General features: G+C 46.8%; 1 protein-coding gene across 5 annotated transcripts in view; it reads left to right on the top strand.

Annotated features, from left to right (window-relative positions):
* The first annotated feature begins 20513 nt into the window (after positions 1-20513).
* LOC142557839 (uncharacterized) overlaps positions 20514-24564 on the top strand; it is a 265220-nt gene continuing 261169 nt past the window's right edge. For 4 of the 5 annotated variants that reach the window (XM_075670038.1, XM_075670037.1, XM_075670035.1 and 1 more), the window contains exon 1: positions 20514-20615. The gene's annotated coding sequence lies outside the window, so the exon portion shown is untranslated. Of the gene's footprint in view, positions 20616-22108; positions 22218-24564 lie in introns of all 5 variants that reach the window. The other variant, XM_075670036.1, reaches the window with a different exon arrangement.

The following is a 24564-nucleotide window of genomic DNA, read 5'->3' on the forward strand; positions in this document are numbered from 1 at the left end:
AGTACTGGTAAGACACACCAGTTATACACTTTTCTCTTCAGGGATAATGGCAACCTGCTGTTCATGATCTGAGAATGCCTGCCAAACGCACCCCAGCCCATTCTTATCCTTCTGATTATTTCGGTCTCATGATCCGGACTCGCGGTCACTGCCTGCCCTAAGTAGATGTATTCCCTTACCACTTCCAGTGCCTCGCTACCTATCGTAAACTGCTGTTCTCTTCCGAGACTGTTAAAAATTACTTTAGTTTTCTGCAGATTAATTTTCAGACTTACCATTCTGCTTTGCCTCTCTGGGTAAGTGAGCATGCATTGCAATTGGTCCCCTGAGTTACTAAGCAAGACAATATCATCAGCGAATCGCAAGTAACTAAGGTATTCTCCATTAACTCTTATCCCCAATTCTTCCCAATCCAGGTCTCTGAATACCTCCTGTAAACAGGCTGTGAACAGCATTGGAGAGATCGTATCTTCCTGCCTGACGCCTTTCTTTATTGGGATTTTGTTGCTTTCTTTATAGAGGACTACGGTGGCTGTGGAGCCACTGTAGCTATTTTTTAGTATTTTTACATATGGCTCGTCTACACCCCAATTCCATAATGCCTGTGACTGCTGAGGTTTTGACTGAATCAAACACTTTCTTGTAATCAATGAAAGCTATGTATAAGGGGTGGCATTAAAATTAGATCTTTCGTCTCCTGCGATAGCTTCCTGGTATCCTGTCTTACGAAGTTACAACCGACTTCTACTGCACACTCCTTAATGATGCCCATAAGATTTTCGTTCATTGCTTCAACACTAAGGTTCTCTTCCCGAGTTAAACCCTATAACTCTTCTGTAGCTTGATCCGAAATTCCTCTATTTTCCCTCTTACCGCTAACTCATTGATCGGCTTCTTATGTACCAGTTTTTTCCATTCCCTCCTCAAGTCTAGGCTAATTCAAGATCTTACCATCCTATGGTCACTGCAGCGTACCTCGCCGAGCACGTACACATCTTGTATGATGCCAGGGTTAGCACAGGGTATGAGGTCTATTTCATTTTTAGTCTCGCCATTAGGGCTCCTCCACGTCCACTTTCGGTCATCCCGCTTGCGGAAGAAGGTATTCATTGTCCACAAATTATTCCGTTCTGCAAACTCTACTAATAACTCTCCCCTACTATTCCTAGAACCTTTGCCATATTCCCCCACTGACTTTTCTCCAGCCTGCTTTTTGCCTACCCTGGCATTGAAGTCGCCCATCAGTATAGTGTATTTCGTTTTGACTTCACCTATCGCCAATTCCACGTCTACATAGAAGCTTTCGACTTCCTGGTTATCATGACTAGATGTAGGGGCGTAGACCTGTGTGACCTTCAATTTGTACCTCTTATTAAGTTTCACAGCAAGACCTGCCACCCGCTCATTAATGCTATACAATTCCTGTATGTTACCAGCTATATCCTTATTAAACAGGAATCCGACTCCTAGTTCTCGTCTCTCCGCTAAGCCCTGGTGGCACAGCATGTACCCGCTTTTTAGCACTGTATATGCTTCATTTGATGAAAAAAGAGAGCGCTACGAAGACAAGGACGAAAGAACAACATGTACGACAGACAAGGCGCTACTTCCAACTAAATGTTTTTTGAAGAAACAGAACTTTAAATAGATGCAACCAAGGATGGCCCATCGTGACATCACGACCTCCCTATCTCTTCAGAAAAGCTATCTCCTTTTCGGTAAGCGTCACTGAAGGGCAACTAATGCACGTGCCCTCGGCCTTTGCAATGTAAAAAGCTTCCAATATCTCCCGTTCTAGTCTATCTCTAGACCATGCCAGAAACCTGGTGTCGCGAAGATATGGACTGCAATTGTGACGTTTACAGTGTTCTGCCAGATGGCCCCCCGCATTGTTATTTACGGCCCAATTGTGCTCACGCGCCCTTTCATTAAAACACCGTCCGGTTTGACCGATATAAACCTGTTGGCAACTTAGGGGTATCTCGTATGCGACATTACTTTTGCAAGCACTTGATTTCTAGCGTTTGCGACAAGCTTCTTCAAAAGATCAAACAGGCAAGAGAGGGCACTAACACAAAAAAGCCATTTGATAGGAAGGTATTACATGTGATTCCTTATTGGCACAGGGTATCCCACAACCTCAAGAAGGTGGTACAAAGGCACAGTATCAATCTTCTGTTCAGTGCACCATGTAAGCTGGCCAAGATATGCCCTATGATGACAAAAGCAAAACGCGAACCATGCTCTAAGAAACATGCAGCGCAGTACACTGCTTGCAAAAGTAATGTCGTATACGAGATACCCCTAAGTTGCCAACAGGTTTATATCGGTCAAACCGGACGGTGTTTTAATGAATGGGCGCGTGAGCACAATTGGGCCGTAAATAACAATGCGGGGGGCCATCTGGCAGAACACTGTAAACGTCACAATTGCAGTCCGTATCTTCGCGACACCAGGTTTCTGGCATGGTCTAGAGATAGACTAGAACGGGAGATATTGGAAGCTTTTTACATTGCAAAGGCCGAGGGCACGTGCATTAGTTGCCCTTCAGTGACGCTTACCGAAAAGGAGATAGCTTTTCTGAAGAGATAGGGAGGTCGTGATGTCACGATGGGCCATCCTTGGTTGCATCTATTTAAAGTTCTGTTTCTTCAAAAAACATTTAGTTGGAAGTAGCGCCTTGTCTGTCGTACATGTTGTTCTTTCGTCCTTGTCTTCGTAGCGCTCTCTTTTTTCATCAAGTATGCTCAACCAACTCGCCCACATCAAGCTTCTATGCTTCATTTGTCCTCCCAACCTCACTGAGCTCTATTATATCCCATTTAATGCCCGCTAATTCCTCCAATAGCACTGTTAGACTCTCCTCACTAGAAAACGTTCTAGCATTAAACATTGCCAGGTTCAGATTCCAATGGCGGCCTGTCCAGATCCAGAGACTCTTAGCACGCTCTGCTGCATCACAGGTCTGACCGCTGCAATGGTCAGTTGCTTTGTAGCTGCTGGGGACTATTGTTCTATTCATATAGAAGGTTGTGGCCAAGTACTGCACCAAGATGAGCAATCCTGCTCTGGTGAGGGAGTGCATTACCGGTTCTGGTCACCGGGGTGAGGCCACCAGGCCTGTTTATACAGCTGTATCAACATGTGGATTTTCTTTTATCCACCAGTGGAAAATTGCATGGCACCGGGATTTGAACCACAGTCCTTTTGCACATGAGGCAGATGCTCTACCTCTACGCTATCGCATCAGGGCGCATGTAGTAAGTAATTATACAGAAAGCGTTTTATTTACTGTAATTGGAGGATTGGAGTAGATTAGTTCGACTACTCAAGGAGTGGGAATGGTTCAAGTGTCAGAACTCCGACAAAAGGACTGGAATCACATAAACCACAACTCTGAAGGAATGAAGTGGTAATAGAATGGAGTGCCCCCACTCTGCAATTCTGCACCATGCCAATATATCCTGTTCTTGGGCAATGCCAGTCCTGCTCTAGAACCACAAAGACGACCGCACTACCAGGGCGAAACACATCGAAGGCCCGTCAGCTGCTGCATGAGCACGTGCTGCCAACGAGCAATCCTGCACAACAAACACACACACACGCAGTGCACAGACTGGTACCCTACGTAGGGGCTAGGACTCGCGAAAACTATAGTGTTCTCCACAAATGTGACGAGTACCAGGCCGCCGAACTCCTTGCCCTGTGCACGTTCCTGTCTATCTTCATGAGCCTAGATCCTGATGCAACCACTGGTGCCACGCTGCTATTTTCAAAGGCCACCACTAGGTGAAGTGCCAGGGACTGCCCAGGCCAGGGGACATCGGCTTGGTCCGATACACAAACGACAGTAAACTTCGAATTGACAGGACTACGAATTGGATTAGTAAATTCTTAGCTAACCGGTACCAATTTGTAACTACTAATTAACTTTCTTCTCTGCGATCGCTAGTAAGATCTGGTGTGCCACAAAGCTCTGTATTGGGACCAATTTTATTCCACCACAAACATGGCTCCACACAATAGTTTTGTTTGAAAACATATGTGAGTGCATATGCTTGTATTGGACAGCGAGAATAATGAAGAGTCAGTAAGCAATGTCAAATACATGCAATCTGGCTTACAAAACAAAAGGAACTGGTCACTATTTAGTAATAGTTTTCCGTTAAACAACTTCACCCTTGAAAAGTTCCTCATTCTACAAAGGTTTATATAGTGAAATATAGAAATATTTGGATGCATTTGAGTTATCACCTGGCCCAAGGAACTTCTAGTGGCAGCCTGTCTCGATCTCGCAATTCCCGGCACTGCCTGACTGACTGCTGCAGTGGTCAAGTGCTCTGCAGCTGTAGGAAACCGAGGGATAAGAGTTGATTGCACAATTTATGGCATTTCCAAATTTTTAACTTAGTACCATCTCTATACTATGTCGACACTATGCCACTAGACCATTGCTGTGCTGCAGTCATCATAATATTAATTACTCATCGTATACACAAGCTATACAACTGTTTAGGCAAAATTTTAAACTGCGCGAGAAAGACACGACGTAAACTGAAACATAGACACACACAAAGCACAGGCTTCCAACGGGTTTTATTTTGTGAAAGCAAAGAATATATAAGGTACTTCAATATAGCAAAACAAGGAGCAATTGCAAATAATTTGTGCACAAGGTATTGACGAAAAATATCAAGGCCATGTCTGCACTAAGAGTGCAGGAGAGTCTTAATGTGCCCATCTAAGACTTTAATTCTTTCCTTCAGAATCTCCTCTTGCAGTGCAGGAGCTGCGACAGCAAAAGCTGCCTGCCTTATGAGGAACAGAATAAATTCCTTTCGAAGGCAAACTGAAGAACAGAAAGAGAAGTCATCCAAGGCATTCCACATCGCTAAAAGGTGTGACAACTAAGTTAGCTCACCCTCTTGATCCCTATCAAGGAAAGAAATAGAATTCTTAGATGTGCACATTGGGACTCTACTGCGCTCTTAATGCACAGGTGGCCTTGCTATTTTTTGTCACTGCCTCGTGCACAATTTCTTTGCGAATGTTCTTTGTTTTGCCATTTTGAAGAACCTTATAAACTCTCTGCCTTCACCAAACAAAGCCAGTCGGAAGTCTACACTTTGTGCATGCATCTATGTTTTTATTGATGTCCTGTCTTCCTCACAGAGTTTAAAATTTTGCTGAAGCTACGAGCTGACTAGCCCAAAACATGCCTTACTTCAGTGTACAGCTGGGCTTGTTGGTAAAGCTGCACAATGCAGCTCAAGTGTGTGTCTGCTCTTCCGTGTTCTCATAATGTGGCTCAGCCTTGAGTGCATGTGTAGTTTCAATACTGGCTACTATATTTTAACGACTAATATAATTTCAATCTTCAACTTCCAGCCAGACAGAGTACCTCATACTACATTCTGAACATTGCTGCAGTGTAGCAGGATTTCTGTCTAATGCATTGACCTCTACCACCAAATGCCCGAGAAATTTAAAAAAATTATGTAGATTCCAAGCACAGTGGGGATTCATGTTACAGGAGGTATACTGCAGGTAAATGGCTACATAGTGTTGGTTCGGGTTCTTCCAAACATTGCAGTGTTGACCAATGTGTTTGTGTATGGTGAGTGATTGCATATATATTATGACACAAGCTTTGTGAGGAGAGTACGAATGCAAAGGCATGGTTTTTTTGCCTCTTTCCTAACACTTTGTGGCGGCTGCTGTTTTGACAAGTGGAAAACTTGGCTTATGCAGTATGCGCAAATGGGTTTGAGACTTTTAAGACCAATTTCCTTGAGGCAAAGGTTAGCATGGAGCCAGTTTTGTCACAAGGAAGTTATTCCTACTCACACATGCCTGCTTTTTTTTTTTTTCATTTAGTTTCAGGTCCACCTAAATTATTGCCATCATGACAGCCGTCACATATAATATGGTAGCATCAATCTTTGTATTAATCATTCGAGTATTGAAATCTAAAAGTTTGCAGCAGTGTAAAAGGACAGGAGGACAAGAGGAGAGAGGAGAAGAGAGGTTGCAGTGTAACAGAAATAGGCAAGCACTAATTGAGCGACAAGACCACTGAACACAAGAAAAGCGGATTTAGCTGAAACACAGCAGCCTGTAAGGAAGAGACGGAACATAATTCTTTGTGAAGCTTAGTCTGCATCACAGTTTTATATACCATTGGAGATCATGAACATGCCAGAGGCAAAGCATACTGTTACGGGGATGTTGGGAGTATAGAAAGACTGCATTTACAATATATATTGTCACGTGGTAGTGACGGTTGAGAAGGCAGCAAAACTATGATTAACGAAACGAGCGTTTTATTGGGCGAACTTGTGCCCTCAAAAGAGGCTACACTCAAAGAAGGATGGTAGCGGCGAACACGATCGGCGGTCGTCGAAAATCTGATGAGCAGGTCAAGCGCGTCGGCTTTTATACATCTGTCGTCGAATGTTCCGGAGCAGTCACTGGGACCTGCGTGCCTTCCACAATGTTCCACATTATTCGCGTCGCGCACACATGCAATCAGATAACACAAGTTGCGGTGAAAGACAGTGGACGGAACCATCGATAACATTCCAGAAACTTCTTTTACATGCAGGCGCGTCCTGTGCTGTGGGATAACATTTGTTAGGCGGCGAGAAGTGGTCGCCCAATAAAGATAAAGAAGTACACGTGTCAATATACAAGATGAGGCAGAGTAGTTAAGATCGCTGACCACCAACAGCACGCAGCAGGCAGCGTGCTGCGGTCTTCTTCCTCTCTTTTTTCATCCTTCCGTAACAGGACCCCCAGGTGGTGAAGCGCCGTCTCGGCTCATGGTAGGCAAAGAATCGTGAACGAAGTATGGCTTCAGCCGCGAAACATGCACGACGTCAACAGGCGTCAGACTTGAGGATGCATCAAACTGAAGTGGCGAAATCTCATAATTTATGTCGTTAACTTGACTTAGGACTTCATAAGGCCCTGTGTAGTGAGACAGAAGCTTCTGGGAGAGGCCAACCCGACGACATGGTGACCAAAGGAGCATCCAAGCACCTGGTGCGAACTTAACATTGCGATGGCATCAGTCATAACTCTTTTGGTATATGCTGCGGGGCTAATAAACGAGATCGGGTGACTTGACATGCCCTGTGAGCGCGATTGATGACTTCATGAGCATGGTCAGTTGCAACACGTGGCACAGAAGGGATTATGATGTCAAAAAGCAAAGTGGGGTTGCAACCATACAAAAGATAAAAGGGTGAATATCCTGCAGTGTCACGTCGGGACAAGTTATACACAAACGGCACGTAGGCCAGCGTGGTGTCCCAGTCACGGTGATTGTTGGAGACCTACATCGACAGCATCTCTGTGATTGTTCGGTTGAGACATTCCATAAGACCGTTTGTTTGTGGGTGTTAGGCGGTGGACAGCTTATGCTCAGTGGCACAAGAGCGGACGAGGTCGTCGACAACTAGAGACAAGAATGAGCAGCTGCAGTCTGTAATAACTGTCGAGGTGCACCATGGTGGACAATGACGTCGTGGAGGAGAATATCGACGACGTCTGTTGCACAACTAGTCGGCAACGCCTTTGGTATCGCATAGCGTGTCATGTAATCAGTAGCGATGGCAATCGACTTGTTAGCTCTAGTCGTCGTCGGAAAAGTGCCAGGTAAGTCAAGGCCTAAGCGAGAGAACGGTTCACAGGGAACTTCAACTGGATGGAGTCATCCGACAGGTGGTAGGGGAGGTTTCTTCCGGCACTGACACAACTCGCAAGTTGCGACATAACAGTGCACAAAGCAGTAGAGACCTGGCCAGAAGAACCGGCGTTGTACATGATCGTATGTATGCAAAACTACAAGGTGTCCCACCATCGGTGCATCGTGAAGTTGTTCAAAAGCAACAGATTGCAGATGACGAGGACGGCCAAGGAGCAACTCAGGGCCATCAGCATTCATATTGCGGTGGTAGAGGATGCCGTTGCGCGGCAAGAACATGCAGCATGTGCCGTCAGTGCTGTCAGAGTGATTGCACTCCGGCAATGATGGACTGTAAGGACTCGTCGCGTTGTTGTTCGGTGCGCATGTCAGTCATGTCAGTGAAAGCCATCACGCAGGTCACCGGATCATGCACAGAAGGATCAAGTGGATCCACGGGGTGACGAGAGGCAGTTAGTGTCCTTGTGGAGGCATCCAGTCTTGTAATTGCCAATAAATGAAAATTCCTGGAGCCACGAAGCCCAGCCACCAAGCCGTCCTGTCGGGTCCCGGAGGGAAGACAGCCGGCAGAGTGCGTGGTGGTCTGTAACGACCGAAAATGTACGGCCGTACAAATATGGCCGGAACTTGACGACAGCCCAAACTAAAGCAAAGCACTCCCACTCGGTGATGGGGTAATTTCTCTCGGCAGGTGACAGCAGGCGGCTGGCGTAAGCTATCACGCACTCCGTACCATTCTGTTGTTGATCGAGAACAGCGCCGATGCCATGGCCGCTTGCGCCAGTGTGGACTTTGGTCGGTGCAGATGGATCAAAGTGGGCAAGTATGGGAAGGGTGGTCAGAAACCTGATGAGAGCGGCAAACGCATGAGCCTGCTCCGGGCCCCATGAGAATGGCGTGTTCTTCTTTTTGATCTGTCAAAGGCCGAGCAATGTTGGCAAGGTTTTTGATGAAATGATAAAAGTAAGAACACAGGCCGAAGAAGCAGCGCACGTCAGAAGCAGAATGTGGCACAGGGAAACTGCGTATGGCACGAACTTTTTCCGAATCTGGTTGGACACCGGATGCGTCAATGAGGTGCCCCAACACGGTAATCTGACGGCACCCAAATTGACACTTCGTAGAGTTGGAGGCCAGATTTTCAGAAGACCGCAATAATGGCAGTGAGTCGGGTAAGGCAGCTGCCCAAAATGGGAGAAAAAACAGCTTCGTCAAGGTAACAAAGACCGGTGGTCCATTTGTAGCATCGCAGAAGAGAGTCCATCACAAGTTCAAATGTCGCACGAGCATTGCATAGGCAAAAGGGCATGACTTTGAATTGATATAAGCCATCCGGTGTGATGAAGGCTGTCTTCTCCAACCATTTCATCAACCGAAATCTGCCAGTAGCTGGATCAAAGATCAATGGACGATAAGTATTTAGCTCTGTGCAAGCGGTCCAAGGCGTCATCGATGCATGGTAGTGGGTAGACGTCTTTTCGCGTGATCTCATTTAAGTGGCAATAATCGACGAAAATGTGTCAGGCACCATCTTTCTTTTTTTCACACGGACGACAGGCGTAGGGCTGGCTGATGGCTCGATGACCCCTTTGCGGAGCGTTTTGCCCGCCTCTGATTGGATGGCTCGACGTTCAGCATGCGATGCACGATACGGACGCTGACAAATAGGATTTGTGTCTCCAGTGTTTATATGATAGTGAACAACAGATGTTCATCCTAAAGGCCTGTTGCCGAAATCAAAGATTCCACTGTACGATTCAAGCAGGAGATGTATGTCCCTGGCCTGTGCAGAGGTGAGGTTAAGTGCAGTCATTTTCGCAAAGTCGTCCGTTAAGGAACTAGGGCTGGGCGCTGCAATTGGCACTAATAAACCACTCTCAGAAATCAGACTCTCAAATTAAAATTCAGAACCACTAGAAACGCTGTCCAAGAACATGCTGGCCGGAATCACTTGAGGGCACAGGCTGAAATTCAGAAGAGGTAAAACAATGTCATTATTAGTAACCGTGACCGGTTCAAAGCACATCGATGATGGGGCGAATCACATATTCCCCATCAGGAACCTGTGGCTGGGCGGTCAAAGTGACGTAAGTAACTGCTTCGGGTGACAGACGCACATCACAAAGCGAGCACAAGTGTGGTGGGGCGGTGCTCGGAGCATCGGCGAGTTGAGGCAGTTCTAACTGAAGAACGCCGGCCGTACAGTCGAGGAGAGCAGAATGAGTGGATAAAAAGTCAAATCCTAGGATAACGTTGTGAGGGAAGATGTTGCTCACAGTAAAGAGAACAGAAGTAGGGCGGCCAGCTATACTTGCAGTACACATTCTAAGAACCAGCATTCCACCGTCAGCCATAGGAAGCACTCGGGCAGCTGCTGGGGTGAGGACCTTCTTGAAACGACTACGCAGGCTAGCACTCATCACAGGTATGTGGCCTCCACTGTCGATGAGTGCTTGGACAGCTATGCTGTCTATTTTAATGCCAATTACACTTCTCCTTGTGTGCATAGACAGGGGATTTCCTGCAGGATTAGGCAATGCAGCACCACCTCTGAGGGCTGCATTTCTTAGTTTTACGAACAGATGCGGCCAAACGCCACAGGGGACGAAAGGCGACGTGGCTGTGGCGAATGCGAAGATGGGCGACGTGTTTGCGGTGAACGAGACTGGTGTCCGTGCGGCGATGGTGAGCGACTGTACCACATGTTCCTAGCAGAGTTGGCGCTGTTAGATTCGGCGGTGGGCATAACATTGCGGGCATTTTCATCAAAACGGCTCAGGTTGGTTGGCATGCGAAGTGTTAAGGGCCACGAGTTGTGAAAGTATTGGCGACATGACCAATGTGCCAGCAGGTGAAACATATCGGCTGGTCGTCCGCAGTTCTCTACTCAGTCGGGTTGCGATAACACGGAGAGAAGCGTCGGGGTGGAACAAAAATAGTAGAAGGGCGTTTGTTAGCTCTGGGATTGGCAACAGCACAGACAGAACGTAAGCCAATGTTTTCAAGTTCCTGGTGAATGATGGCTTGTGAGAAGGGGACTGAAAATGTTGTAGCATCAGGGATAGGCGAACAGAAATGCAGGCGCCATCGCATCCAGTTCACGTCAACGATTCGCACCACATCCTCCGATGGCGACGCAGGCTGCTGTGTGGTTTGATCTTCACACGTTGGTGTTGCAGCAGTAGTGGGAAGTCTGGCGAATGGTTGCAAGACGCATCGGCTTTTGGCGTGCTGGAATTGTCGGCACTCTTTAATGATCACATCAACTGTAGAGCAGCTTTTGCACATGAGCAGATTAAAGGCGTCGTCAGCAACCCTTAAGCACATGCCCGACCTTCTCAGCTTCTGTCATGTCATGATCGGGTTTGCTTTACGACAAAGTGCCAGCATGTCTTGGATGTACAAGAGATAGGACTCCGTGGGGGATTGGGCACAGGAGGCCTGTTCCTGTTTTGCGTCAATTTTACGGCCAGCTGGTTTGCCAAACAACTCTGTCAACTTCTCTTTGCATTGGTCCCAGCTGGTTAGCTCTTCTTCGTGGTTTTCATACCACACCTTTGCCGTGCCTCTTAGGTAGAACAACAGGTTAACTAGCACACACGTGGGGTCCCATCTGTTGATTCCACTCCCACGTTCGTACATAGCCACCCACTTTTCAACATCGGTGCCATTGGTCCCACAGAAAGTTCGAGGATCCTTGGGTTGCGCAACCACAACCTTGGCTATGCCCGATGACAAGGTACAGCAAGATGCTACTTTACCCCCAGATGTCACCTCTTATGACATTTCAAGGCAGCGAGACTGAGACTGCACTGTATTCAGCGGCACTGACAACCATGATGTAGAGGATTGACTTTCCCCCTATGTACAACACATCAGCAGAATAAGAACATGGAAATGCACCAAACAGGTGCATGGCACTAAACTGGACCCACTACCTGCTGTATGCAAGAGAGAATGAGGAAGAATGAGCTTCCCGTTACTCCTGAGCACCTACCTACAACTGCTTTTATGGGCACAGCATTGAAGCTGCAATTGAGGTAATGCCTAACACCACATGAAATACAAAGCACACTACGTCAACACAGAGAAACCAAAACAATTGCACACACTTCTCACCAAAATAGACACAACACCTGCTTTGTTGCATCTGAGCTGAAACGGGTGAATCCAAACTCTGTGTCACATAACATCTGAAAAAATTAGCTGCTACGAGAGAACCTATGAGATTAATCTGGCGCGCTATGCATGCATCTTTAGCCTAATGGGTAAAGAATTGGGCTGCTGCACTAAGGACCCAGATTAACAGCCCACCATCAGGCACATTACTAACTATTATTGAGCCTATCTGACTGGATGTATGAAGAAGCCAGGAGACAGCTCATGATAATGCTTTGCATAAGAGACAACGAAGCTGAACCCACGTTTTCTGCCTTGTGCTTGCAATGCTCTACCAAGTAAGCTTCAACGGCAGTTGTCCCAATGTCAATTTTCTTGGATAGCTGCGCATATGTACTAAGCATAGCCGTGGGAGTGCTAGGCAGCAGTACTCACAGTTATGATGGCAGACGTGTAGTATCCTTTAAAACACCCACATATCAAAGCACATGATCTTAGAAGCTGACAACTGGCTAATAAACACTCGTTTTCTACCATGAGGCCCCAAGGCACCCGAAATCAAAACATTTGTATCTTATGAGCGAGAAAAATCAGGGGAATCATGCAGCTCTATTTTTTGTTTATAACAAGCATGTGATGGCAACAGACAATGAAGCAACAGTGACTACATAGAAAAATGGGTTAGAGCTGACGACAATCATTGGCAGCTCACACTATAATGCTTTCTCTACAATTTATTGTCTCAAGACATCTGGCAGCAAATTCTCTGAATTCTTCTTCTACTATGTCTCTTGCAACTGAAATTTTAAATGTGTGTAACACTTCATGGCAACTTAGAACACTTAAATGGTTAAGCATCTCCATATCTTAAATTTGTGGACTAGCTTTGTCTCAAGCTTTCTAGAACAATAACTCTCTGGTGTCATACATCACTCAAACCAACTAATTCTCACTCAAACCACTACTTATTAAATCTACCTTTAGATGAGCAGTACCTGCATTAGACGCAGCTGCATACCCTTTTAGCAAATGGATATACATACCACGCTCAGACTGAGCAAACCAAACAAACCAACAGCAACCAGTGCTTGTGTCCATTTGTCTTCAACAAGGCAGAGACAGGCCAGGTCTCGATAAACACAACAAATATAAGGTGCAGGCAGAGTAAATAAGCAGAAGCTGTAAAGACAGCAGCAAAGTGAAACAAATTAGACAAGCTTGCATACAGTCAGCGATCTGGGCCGAGGACAATGCACAACGTTACTGCCACAATTAGAAGCAAATGCTCCTCATGTAACAAGAAAAAACACGTTTTAGCCGTAAACAGCACGACTGCGCGGAGTTGGTTGATATTCTATAAACGGCACATACAACAATTAAAGCAGACACATTACTTGTGTCATCTGTCTTCTTGCTGTTTTTACAATATCGGTCACGGTTGCAAAGCTACGCACATGATCTATGAACGAAAGCAACGGACGTGCATATAAAGCTTGGTGAGCCGATTCATACTAATATATATATGCTTAATTTTGAAAGTTCCCGTAAAAGTGATAGTAGCAGCAGCAGTAAAGTGGTTTCGTTTACCAGCTCGCTCACAACGTACGCATTGTATGATTTAACTCCACGGCTCGCAAAGGAGCTACTAAGAAGCTTTAAGTGAAGGAAATACGCTTTTATTATCTCACTGCAACGAATGAAAGCCTCTGACGCCCATACCGCGGTCAGCAGTGAGAAAGGTAATTAAATGCAGCAATGCGCTGCATGGGTAAATAAGAAGGGCACAGCGTAGTCATCCTATAGAGATGGAGAAAAATAGACTTAAGAACGCGATAAACATCATAGGACGACATCCACGCTAGTTGAGTGCATGCATTTCTGGCGCGTGGAAGATGTCGCTGTTTTTTTTTTTCATTTTTTTACATCGGTGCAACGCGTAGGAACTGCAGTGTTGAAGGCACGAACGAATAAATTATACTGCGATCACTGCGGGACCTGCGACAACCGTTTCGTGTTCCTTTGAATTTCGAGATCACATCGACCACAGCTCGAATGCGCAACCGGTTTTTTAAGTGTCACCAAGAGAACGGGTAATCGCACAACACTTACCGCTGCTCCAAGTACGTCGCGGTAGCACCAGCAGCTGGGCAACAAATGTCATCAAACCCTGGCCCACCGCAGCGTCCGCAACTTGAAGCTTCTAAGCATTCGCTAAAAACTAAAAGCGGACCACATCCATACGTACGCGCGCGAACGAGACGCAAGCTATGCCGTCTGAGTTCGAGAGTAGTTATTTCATAAAAGCAAAAATAAACAGCAATGTGACGTCAAATCCGGTAAAGTCAACTTGTCCTCCTTTCTTACCTTCTCTCAGCTAACGCATGCGCAGCGACCACGGAGCCCTCGGGGGCGATGTTCAGGTGGGAATGATGGGAAGTACAGGCTTCGGATTGGCATTCTATTGACTGGCGAACTAGTCAAGTACAAGTACAACTACAAGTATTTTTGGGCAGATTTGGTTTCGCTCCAAGCGCAATTGCTATAACCTGCAGTGGGGCAGTGCAACGCAAAGCTCTCTGCCTTTGTTATGTTGCTCGGAGTGGCGATAGCGCGCTGGGCCAGCGACTGGGACGATGCTTGTGTCGCGGTGTGGCGTCGAAGCCCTGACGAGAAAGCGACGGCATCGTAAACGTTGAAAGAACATGTTTTGAGCGTTTAGACTTTGGTTTGTTAATGGCATTTTTCACTGGTCGATTCGGAGCAGGAGTTCTTGCTCCGCGGCAACGAATCCGAATTTCACTGGTCGATCTGGAGCGGGTTCGCGCGTTCCACTGGTCGTTTCGGATCACGGAAGAAGGAAACTAGTTTCCTTCCTCCGTGTTTCGGATCAACTCGCTCCGCGCCGGATCACTCTCACTTGCTCCGCCGCCGAGACGCGGATTCGGGCGGAAATAGCACGCGTCACTTCCGTCTTCAAGCGAAATCGGCACCCGCTTGGTACGCACTAGGGTGTAGCCACCCTAGTACGCACAACATGGTGTTGCTTCGCAAAATGGCTGCGTTCGGTGCTGCTTCAGCGCTCGCAAGCGATGAGAGCGCGGACGACAGTGATTGCGAAGTGACGCAGGTGCTGTACGAAGACTGCTATGCACGTTGTCCATGCACAATCCTTGCGGGCGCGACATAGAAATGACGGACTATGCGACTGCCACGGTCAAATTACACACGGGGAACGGCGAGTTTGGTTGCCGTGGAAACGTACAGAACGGAAGTAGGGCATGGTTTTCGGAACCGGTTCGTGCGACGTGTACGCAGACTTCCTGTGTGATCCGCCGCGGAGCGTTTTTGCGCTCCACTGGCCTATTCGGATTTGTGAAACCCGAGCGCTCGCTGGAGAATTTCGGCGGCCGATCCAGATCGACCAGTGGAAAACGCCATAAGTGTGTTAGGTTGGCACTGTAGCGTTACGTGCTTTATGAAACTTCAGAATAGGACAAAGAAGGCACTACTGATACAAGACATATACAGTAGTACTTCTAGTGGCTTGACAATCAAATTTTATTGAGAGCTTCATTATGCATTGCTCGTTTATGTGCTCATTGAAATGCGTGTTTTAGGACTTTGAGAACACAAACTTACTTGTGGTAGGAAAGGTTGCTGCTTCCTGGCTGTAGTCTAGTGTCGCAAAATGGGTAAGTGCAAAGCTACGCCATAACGCTTCGGAAGCGGTACGTAAATATAAGATATGACGACGAAATACTCGTAGGAGGCCACTAGCGTCCTAGCTAGCACTGCATCAGATTTGCTTAAAAGTACTTGAAGACATTCAGCAATCGTGACAGCCGACGCAGCCTTTCGAAAGAGTGAGAGAGTTCGCAAGTGCCTGTCGTCTGCGAGAAAAGTCTCGCGTCGGCAGCGAGCTGGCGTCGTAGCAGACGACACTTGTCTCATTCCGCTCAAGGGTGCAACGCTTTGTCACAATACAACATTTTTATTTCCAGAAATACTTAATGAGTATTTTTATATAAGTACATGCACGGTTGTTTTGCTGTTGCAAAAATAAATAAATAATTATTCTTTGGCGTTAAATTGGGAACAGAACAGCACAAGTATGCATACCCTGGAGTGTCCTGCTAACAAACCATAGTAACCCATGCTTCAATCCATAGAGTTTCTCACTATAACACAATGAGAAACTCTATGGGAATGACGGTATAGAAGGTTGTATATGTGTCTGCGAGGCTCGTGTTGGCTGGTGTTGTAAGAGGCTTCGTCTAAAACGTGGATATGGCTACGCAAATAACGCGTTCTCAAAGTAAAATCTTCATAAAATGTTTCCATTCACGCATATTACATCTTTACTCACCCACGATACATGATCAAGCGAAGAAAAGCAAGGACAGACGACCAACTGTTTCAAAGCGAGTGCGAACCTTGTCGTCTGTCCTCCTCCAAGGTTAGCGGCCCGCTGATACTTTTTACGTAACATGTAGTCGTACACACAATAACAAGTTCTCATAGTTAAACAAAACATGTTTTCGCGTAATAATAAAGCTAAAACAGCTTTTCATGTGCTGTTCTAGTAGAAAATGAATCATTGTGACAGACGGAACGGTACTTGCCAAGCGCGTCTTCAAGGTGTCCTGTCTCTACGAGAACGATGCCAATCCGAATCCACAATATACCGGCATTCCCATGCATACCACAGCGCAGCAGCGCCAGGTTTCCCTCTAGGTAATGTAGTGAGAAACTCTATGCTTCAATCTCAAAGTCATACAAAGTTTATGTAGCGTGTTGTACATTATATAACATACTGCAGACATAAAATTAGATTTTACGCGATAATACTTGAGCTAATACGTATAGCTTTGTTTACTGCGCCACAAGCAAACGCGACTAGTCTAAAGACGGAAGTCAATCCGAAGCCTGTACTTCCCATCATTCCCATGTAGGTTGAGGTAGGAAACTCTATGGGTTGAGGCATAGAGTTTCACTAATGTCTCACTACATTACCTAGAGGGAAATCTGGCGCTGCTGCGCTGTGGTATGCATGGGAATGCCGGTTTATTGTGGATTCGGATTGGCATCGTTCTCGTAGAGACAGGACACCTTGAAGACACGCTTGGCAAATACCGTTCCGTCTGTCACAATGATTCACTTTCTACTAAAACAGCACGTGAAAAGCTGTTTTAGCTTTATTATTACGCGAAAACATGTTTTGTTTAACTATGAGAACTTGTTATTGTATGTACGACTACATGTTACGTAAAAAGTATCAGCGTGCCGCTAAAGTTGGAGGACAGACGGCAAGGTTCGCGCTCGCTTTGAAACAGTTGGCCGTCTGTTCTTGCTTTTCTTCGCTTGGTCATGCATTGTGGGTGAGTAAAGATGTAATATGTGTGAATGGAAGCATTTTATGAAGATTTTACTTTGAGAGCGCGTTATTTGCGTAGCCATAGCCACGTTTTAGACGAAGCCTCTTACAACACCAGCCAACACGAGCCTCGCAGACACATATACCGTCATTCCCATGACGGCACGGTGCCCCCTTAAGAAACTCCCATAGACGGTGGCGCCAGGTTACCCTCTAGGTGTTATAGTGAGAAACTCTATGGGTTGAGGCATAGAGTTTCTCAATATAACACCTAGAGGGTAATCTGGCGCCACCGTCTATGGGAGTTTCTTAAGGGGGCACCGTGCCGTCATGGGAATGACGGTATATGTGTCTGCGAGGCTCGTATTGGCTGAAGTTGTAAGAGCCTTCGTCTAGAACGTGGATTTGGCTACACATATAACGCGTTCTCAAAGTAAAATCTTCATAAAATGTTGCCATTCACGCATGTTACATCTTTACTCACCTACAATGCATGACCAAGCAAAGAAAAGCAAGAACAGACAACAAACTGTTTCAAAGCGAGCGCGAACCTTGTCGTCTGTCCTCCAACTTTAGCAGTTCGCTGATACTTTTTACGTATTATATAATCGTACACGTAATAACAAGTTCTCATAGTTAAACAAAACATGCTTTTGCGTAATAATAAAGCTAAAACAGCTTTTCACGTGCTGTTTTAGTAGAAAATGAATTATTGTGACAGACGGAACGGTACTTGCCAAGCGCGTCTTCAAGGTGTCGTGTCTCTCCGAGAACGATGCCAATCCGAAGTCACAATATACCGGCATTCCCATGCATACCACAGCGCAGCAGCGCCAGTTTTCCCTCTAGGTAATGTAGTGAGAAACTCTATGGGTTGAGGCAACGCTCATGAGAACCCCCGTAGACACTAGCGCCACATTTCCCTCTAGGGTATTTACTTAGAAACTCTATGGCCTATGTCTTGCATCAGTAGTGCCTTCTTTTTCTTATTCTGAAGTTTCATAATAAAGCACGTAACACTACAGTGCCAACCTAACACACTTAACAAACCAAGGTCCAAAACATGTTCTTTCAACGTTTACGATGCCGTCGCTTTCTCGTCAGGGCTTCGACACCACACCGCGACACAAACATCGTCCCAGTCGCTGGCCCAGCGCGCTATCGCCACCTCGAGCAACATAACACAGGCAGAGAGCTTTGCGTTGCACTGTCCCACTGCAGGTTATAGCACGGCCGGTCTCGAGGGGTGCGCGCGCTTCTCTTCTTACGGCCTTCCCAATGGGGTCTGTTTCCGCCTCCCACTGCACCGCGGTGGGGTCGCCACTGCCCAACTGCTCCGCCGCTGCGACCGCCGTTCACGCGGAAGGGGAACGCGCGCCCGCTCCAAGTCCGTCCCGCGTGAGTGGTAACCGTCAGGTCCTGATATTTCACCCCTATGCATTATGCAAAGACCGCGCAATCAGCCTCTTCGATTTGACAGCTAAGAGTTATAAACAACAGAACAACTACCGCGCGCCATCGCGTGCTTCTTCTTCAGTATGACTGCATGGTCGCATGAGGCTTTGGTACACTCACGTCAACACTTTCTACCCGTTAAATTTGGAGAGAAACAAATCTATCAGCCTCTTCAGTTTGCATACTGACGGGTTTTAACCAGTGTGTAGAATTATAAGTGACCTGAAGCGTTTATATGACAGATTCCTAAGCATTTCGAAGCGTATAAAATATAGCTCCTGAAATCTCAAGCGCTGCCGTTTTTGTTTTGCACGAAAGCGGATTTAGCATGAGTTCATGACGCTGGACGGATTCAGAGAAACGAAAACAAATTTATTCACAGCTAAATTCAAGGTGTCCAATGCGGTGCGCTCAGATCCATTATCCAATCTTCAATATGTTTTACGTTCAGAACATATATCAGTTGTCTTACTCAACTGCGACTTGCGAAGCGGTACGCAGCAGTACACCATCGCCGCGTTGGATGATCAACGGCGGGCAATAAACACCGTCGCATAGCAAATAACTTAATCCGTGTAAGAAACGGGTAGAAACGTGCACCAGCGCTCACAACACTAAAGGCCACGCTGCCTGCCGGCACACAGTGCGATGAGAGCACCCCCCGTCCAAGAGAGAAATATGCGAGGCTCGAAAAAAAAAAAAAAAGAAAGAAAGAAAAGCAAGCGCAGACCATCAGTGACGTTTGCGCTTCGCACATAAGAGGGAAGTCAAGTTGGCAGGCTTTTCTGCACATTGTTAAGATCGGCGAATTCAGACCTTGGGAGGATTCTTAGAAAACCAACGTAAAGGCGGATGAGTCGGAATTGGAGACATAATTCGACACGCAGCTACGAGGAATGCCGTTCGCGGAAGCAGCGGCGACAATGGCGTCGTCAGGTAGCCGAGTCAGGAGACGATACCCCCTATTCCTGACAATGTGGCGAGAAAAAGAAAGCAATGAATATGGCGGCATTGAAACTTATATGAATCCGCCGCTATGGCTCAGTGGTTGGAGTGCTAAGCTACTGAGCCATTTCTATGAAGGCGAAATTCTAGAGGCCCGTGTACTGTGCAGTATCTGTGCACGTTGAAGAACGCCAGGTGGTCGAAATTTCCAGAGCCTTTCACATTGGCGTCCCTCATAGCCCGAGTCCCTTTGGGACGTTAAACCCCATAAACCATAAACCATTGATCCGTTAACCTTTGCATTAACTAAATTCGCTACCAGCACTTAACTTCGGCATGGACTATGAGACATGCAAGAAATTGACCGAAATACGACCTTCGGCATTTCAGACCGCAACATTTGTCATTTCCCTGTCATACCTTTCAGGAACGAGAGTGATTGGCGCTCCCCTAGAGACCGGCCGTGGTTACAGCAATTGGACCGAAACCGAAACTGCCAAAAAATATTTTTAGACTGCCAATCCGAAGCCTGTACTTCCCATCATTTCCATGATGGTTGAACGATCACAGCGCCAGATTTCCCTCTAGGTATACCAATATGAAACTCTATGGTGCAAACTTTTTTTCATAGAGTCTCTCACTATAATAGTGCAGTGTACTGGAAGTGGATTTGAAAAACCGCTATTCCCTCTTAACAAAAAAGTCCAGTAATAGTGTCAAGTGGTATATTGAAGATTTAGACCATAAAGTGCGATCTTGCTGCAATATTTGAGCAAGGACAGAGCATCGGGTAAATCTCTGTATAGCACACATGGCGACGGTGGCTACGGCCGCAACCTATGGCAGCAACCTTGTCGTTTGCGAGCTTTCTTCCCTTCGCATCAGGTGGCACCACTTCCGCCTTTTGATCCCTGTAGGGGGCGCCATGTGTTGGACATTTGCGAAAGGACCCATTTAAAGAGTGATTAAATTTGTTGTTAATACTAGGAAAACGCTTAAAATGGCTTGGTGCAGGTGAGTGCCTCGAGCTAGCGCTCTTTTTTTCTCTTCTTTCCATAAGGCTGTTGTCGCACGTCAGGCCGGACTCTTGCTCGACGACGTCCGATGCGCAAGCGGGCTGAGTGCCGCGAGATCGGACGGACGTTGCCGCTATCCGCACAGCCGCGGCTCGTCTTTGCGACCACTCGGCCAATGCCTTTGCTCGGCACAGAGCTGGCGCACCGCTTGATGTTCGTGTGGCGGCCTCAACACGGTGCACGCCAAGGAAACGGGCTGCGTCCCCGGACGGCAGCTCCCGTGTACCGAGCGATGGGCCACAGCTATGTGTGTCGCAATGATGTGCTCGCGTTGCGGGGTTATTGTAAATGAGGAGAGCAGACTGTATTCTTTACCACGGCACCTGAACCCGTATCGTATATGCCGCAAGTAGTGTATTTCATCTTCCCTGACTGCTCGTGCATTTTTTTTTTGTCTCCGACTACTTTAGAAGCGTCTAGAGTCGCCCTGCAGGGCTGCCCTGGCTCTCGTTTATACCCGTGCTCAGTATAATTGCGCTAAGACGGTGCACGCAGCCGCCATCGTCAAACTGCGGCGCAGCAGCGTATTGACATGTAAAACTGAAGAGCTGCTGAAACCAACTTGAGACGCGGCCGAGACGTGGCGTTTGCATCTCACTGGGGCTCGTTCCATTTTCTTGACTGCCCATTGTGTTTCTCGCGGCTGCGCCCACATTTTGCCCGGAAGAATGCGCCTGCGGTAAAGTGTTACTGCGCGGGCTAAGTAATCGCACCCCGAATGTAATTTGAAACGGTCATGCTGTATTAAAGACCAATACGCCACGCCTGCTAAGTTCCAATATTCATCATAAGATGTTTTAAAATTATCCGGTTCGCGTCTGATTTTCAGGCATATCTCTCGCACCATAAGTGTTTGTTTGGGCCACTGATCTGTTTGAGAAACCTGTTGAACACTACACTAAGCATCTTTCGTTTCACTTCTGTGTGCATGTGTTTTTGTACGTGTGTGTGCGTCTCCCTTGCTTTTAACAGTGCCATCGCAGTAGCACTACAACTGTGAATTTTTGATTCCACGAGCTTTTTCGAGGTCCCTCAGTTGATATTAGTTCTGAAGTGTTAGCAGAATAATAGTAATAAACATGCGCGCTTGTTGCTTATTGGACCACATCTTCCGCCTTAAGGGTTAGGAGGTGCGCGCTCCTAATCCAGTGCCGATTTGGCTCTCGTCTTCCACTTGTTTGCAAGAACTCGCCTGAGCGCCACCCCGCCTAATTTTCATCTGGCGCAGGGACGGGGAGCTTCGCCTTGTGCTATTGATTCCGCGTAACAATTCCCCTCCTCGCTGTTTCACGAGCGAGCTCGCGCTGGTCCTCCGATCGATAAACGCCGCACCGCCTTTCCGACCATTACGAATGTTCGTGAGGTAAACAGTGTTCGGCACAGCTCTTATTGCACGGCGTATTTTTCGTTTTATATTTTTCTTCTCTCCAGTTCTGGGCGCGAGAGAAGCGGCGTGCCCCGGTAGCGTCTCGCTGCAGAATGGCAATTTCTTGAAAACTCCTCGGCAGGTCGCAGGGTCCGCTTCACATTGCTGTTACATGTAAGTTCGCCCCATTCGTGTGAACCCGTAATGATTGCCATTACAATTGCAGACATTATACGAAAGCAAGCTTAAAGATAATTAGCGTGTCAAAATTGTATGACGTCGCGAAGGTAGAAACTGCGCTGGATCTGTGTCAGGATGGAATACGGCCGCTGTGCCCCCTAGCGACGAGTGAAGTTTTTATTTTCACCCGAAGAGCGACGTCGCGCTCAGCAGCGGCTACTCTTTGCGGAACACGGCCGTTATATAACGACTTGTATTGTTAGTAGCGGAACCAGTGGCGTAGCCAGAAATTTATTTCGGGGGGGGAGTTCTCCGCCGACAACTACCACTCCTCTCCCTTCTTCGCTCTCTCTCCCCATATATATATATATATATATATATATATATATATATATATATATATATATATATATATATATATATATATATATATATATATATATACATAGAGTTTCTCACTATAACACCTAGAGGGTAATCTGGCGCCACCGTCTATGGGAGTTTCTTAAGGGGACACCGTGCCGTCATGGGAATGACGGTATATGTGCCTGCGAGGCTCGTGTTGGCTGGTGTTGTAAGAAGCTTCGTCTAAAACGTGGATATGGCTACGCAAATAACGCGTTCTCAAAGTAAAATCTTCATAAAATGTTTCCATTCACGCATATTACATCTTTACTCACCCACAATGCATGACCAAGCGAAGAAAAGCAAGAACAGACGACCAACTGTTTCAAAGCGAGCGCGAACCTTGTCGTCTGTCCTCCAACTTTAGCGCCCCGCTGATACTTTTTACGTAACATGTAGTCGTACACACAATAACAAGTTCTAATAGTTAAACAAAACATGTTTTCGCGTAATAATAAAGCTAAAACAGCTTTTCACGTGCTGTTCTAGTAGAAAATGAATCATTGTGACAGACGGAACGGTACTTGCCAAGCGCCTCTTCAAGGTCTCCTGTCTCTACGAGAACGATGCCAATCCGAAGTCACAATATACCGGCATTCCCATGCATACCACAGCGCAGCAGCGCCAGATTTCCCTCTAGGTAATGTAGTGAGAAACTATATATATATATATATATATATATATATATATATATATATATATATATATATATATATATATATATATATATATATGGAAGTTGCAAACCGCGCAAGGACTCCCAGCACCCCCAACAAGTGTGCTTTCACACCGAGGATGCACGTCTTTGCGTTGCTGAAATAACAATTCTGACAAAAGTTTTTCATTGTTAAGGTGTACAGCCACTTTGCATCAATTATGCTATCATCCTTATGCTATATTTAAAAATGATGATATTGAAAAAAATCACCGCCCAAGCACTCCGTACAGATGGTTAACCAGCGAAGCTGAAACATGCGGCCCCGGTGTTTATCGCCGAGTTCATCCCGACGATTCGTTAAACGATGGCTTGGTAGGCTGCTGGATCCTCGGTACGCAGTTGCTGCTTGCGCTCGGTTGCACGAGCCTGTTCTTGTGCCCGGGCTGCAGCATCGGCACGGCGTAATCGAGGTCGTTCCCGGTTCTGCTCGCGACGTTGCTGATCGAAAGCTGCCTGCTCCTCAGGAATACGTATTACGCGTGGCCTACCTATTTCGAAGCCAGATAGAGAGAGAGAGAGAGTAAAATATCTTTATTATTAATAATTGAGCAGCGAGAACAGTGTGGGAGGAACCCTCAGTCCAGGGTCTAAGATGATTCCGGCGATGTTTCGAACCCATTGTATCACAGCTCTGAGGACCTCGGGAGGTCCGTCGCGGAGTGCATCGTCCCACAGCTCTTTGTTGCGTAGGCGGTAAAGGAGAGTTGGCAAGGGAGGAAAGAGGTTTGCAATGCACTCAACCGTGACGTGGAAGATTGTGGGCGAGCTTCCACAGCCAGGGCAACGATCTGCATAACAGTGTGGGTAGAATTTATTGAGAGAGACAAGATTTAGAAAAGTTGCGGTTTGTAACTGCCGTAATGCCACTGCTTCCTCTCGCGAGAAGGATGGCGGTGGTGCGGCGTGAGTGCGACGAATGCGTGTACAATGACGGAGTATGTCTTTGTAACGGAGCAAGGGATCTCCCCACTCTGAACTAGTCGCCTCACCACGCCGAGCCTCCCGGAGGGAAATTTCTCGGGCAACCGCATGTGCGCGTTCGTTACCCGGCAGCGAGGTATGACCAGGGGTCCAGAGTAAGTGGTTGCGGGGAGGTGTGGTTGGTGCATTTTGCGGGATCTGTTTGAGACATTGGTGCGCCGCTCTCGGGATGCCATGTCCTGATAGGGACGCCCGACACGCCTGTTGCGAGTCCGTCAATATATACACTTCCTCAGG

This window comes from Dermacentor variabilis, chromosome 9 (genome assembly GCF_050947875.1).
Source record: "Dermacentor variabilis isolate Ectoservices chromosome 9, ASM5094787v1, whole genome shotgun sequence".
NCBI lineage: Eukaryota > Metazoa > Arthropoda > Arachnida > Ixodida > Ixodidae > Dermacentor > Dermacentor variabilis.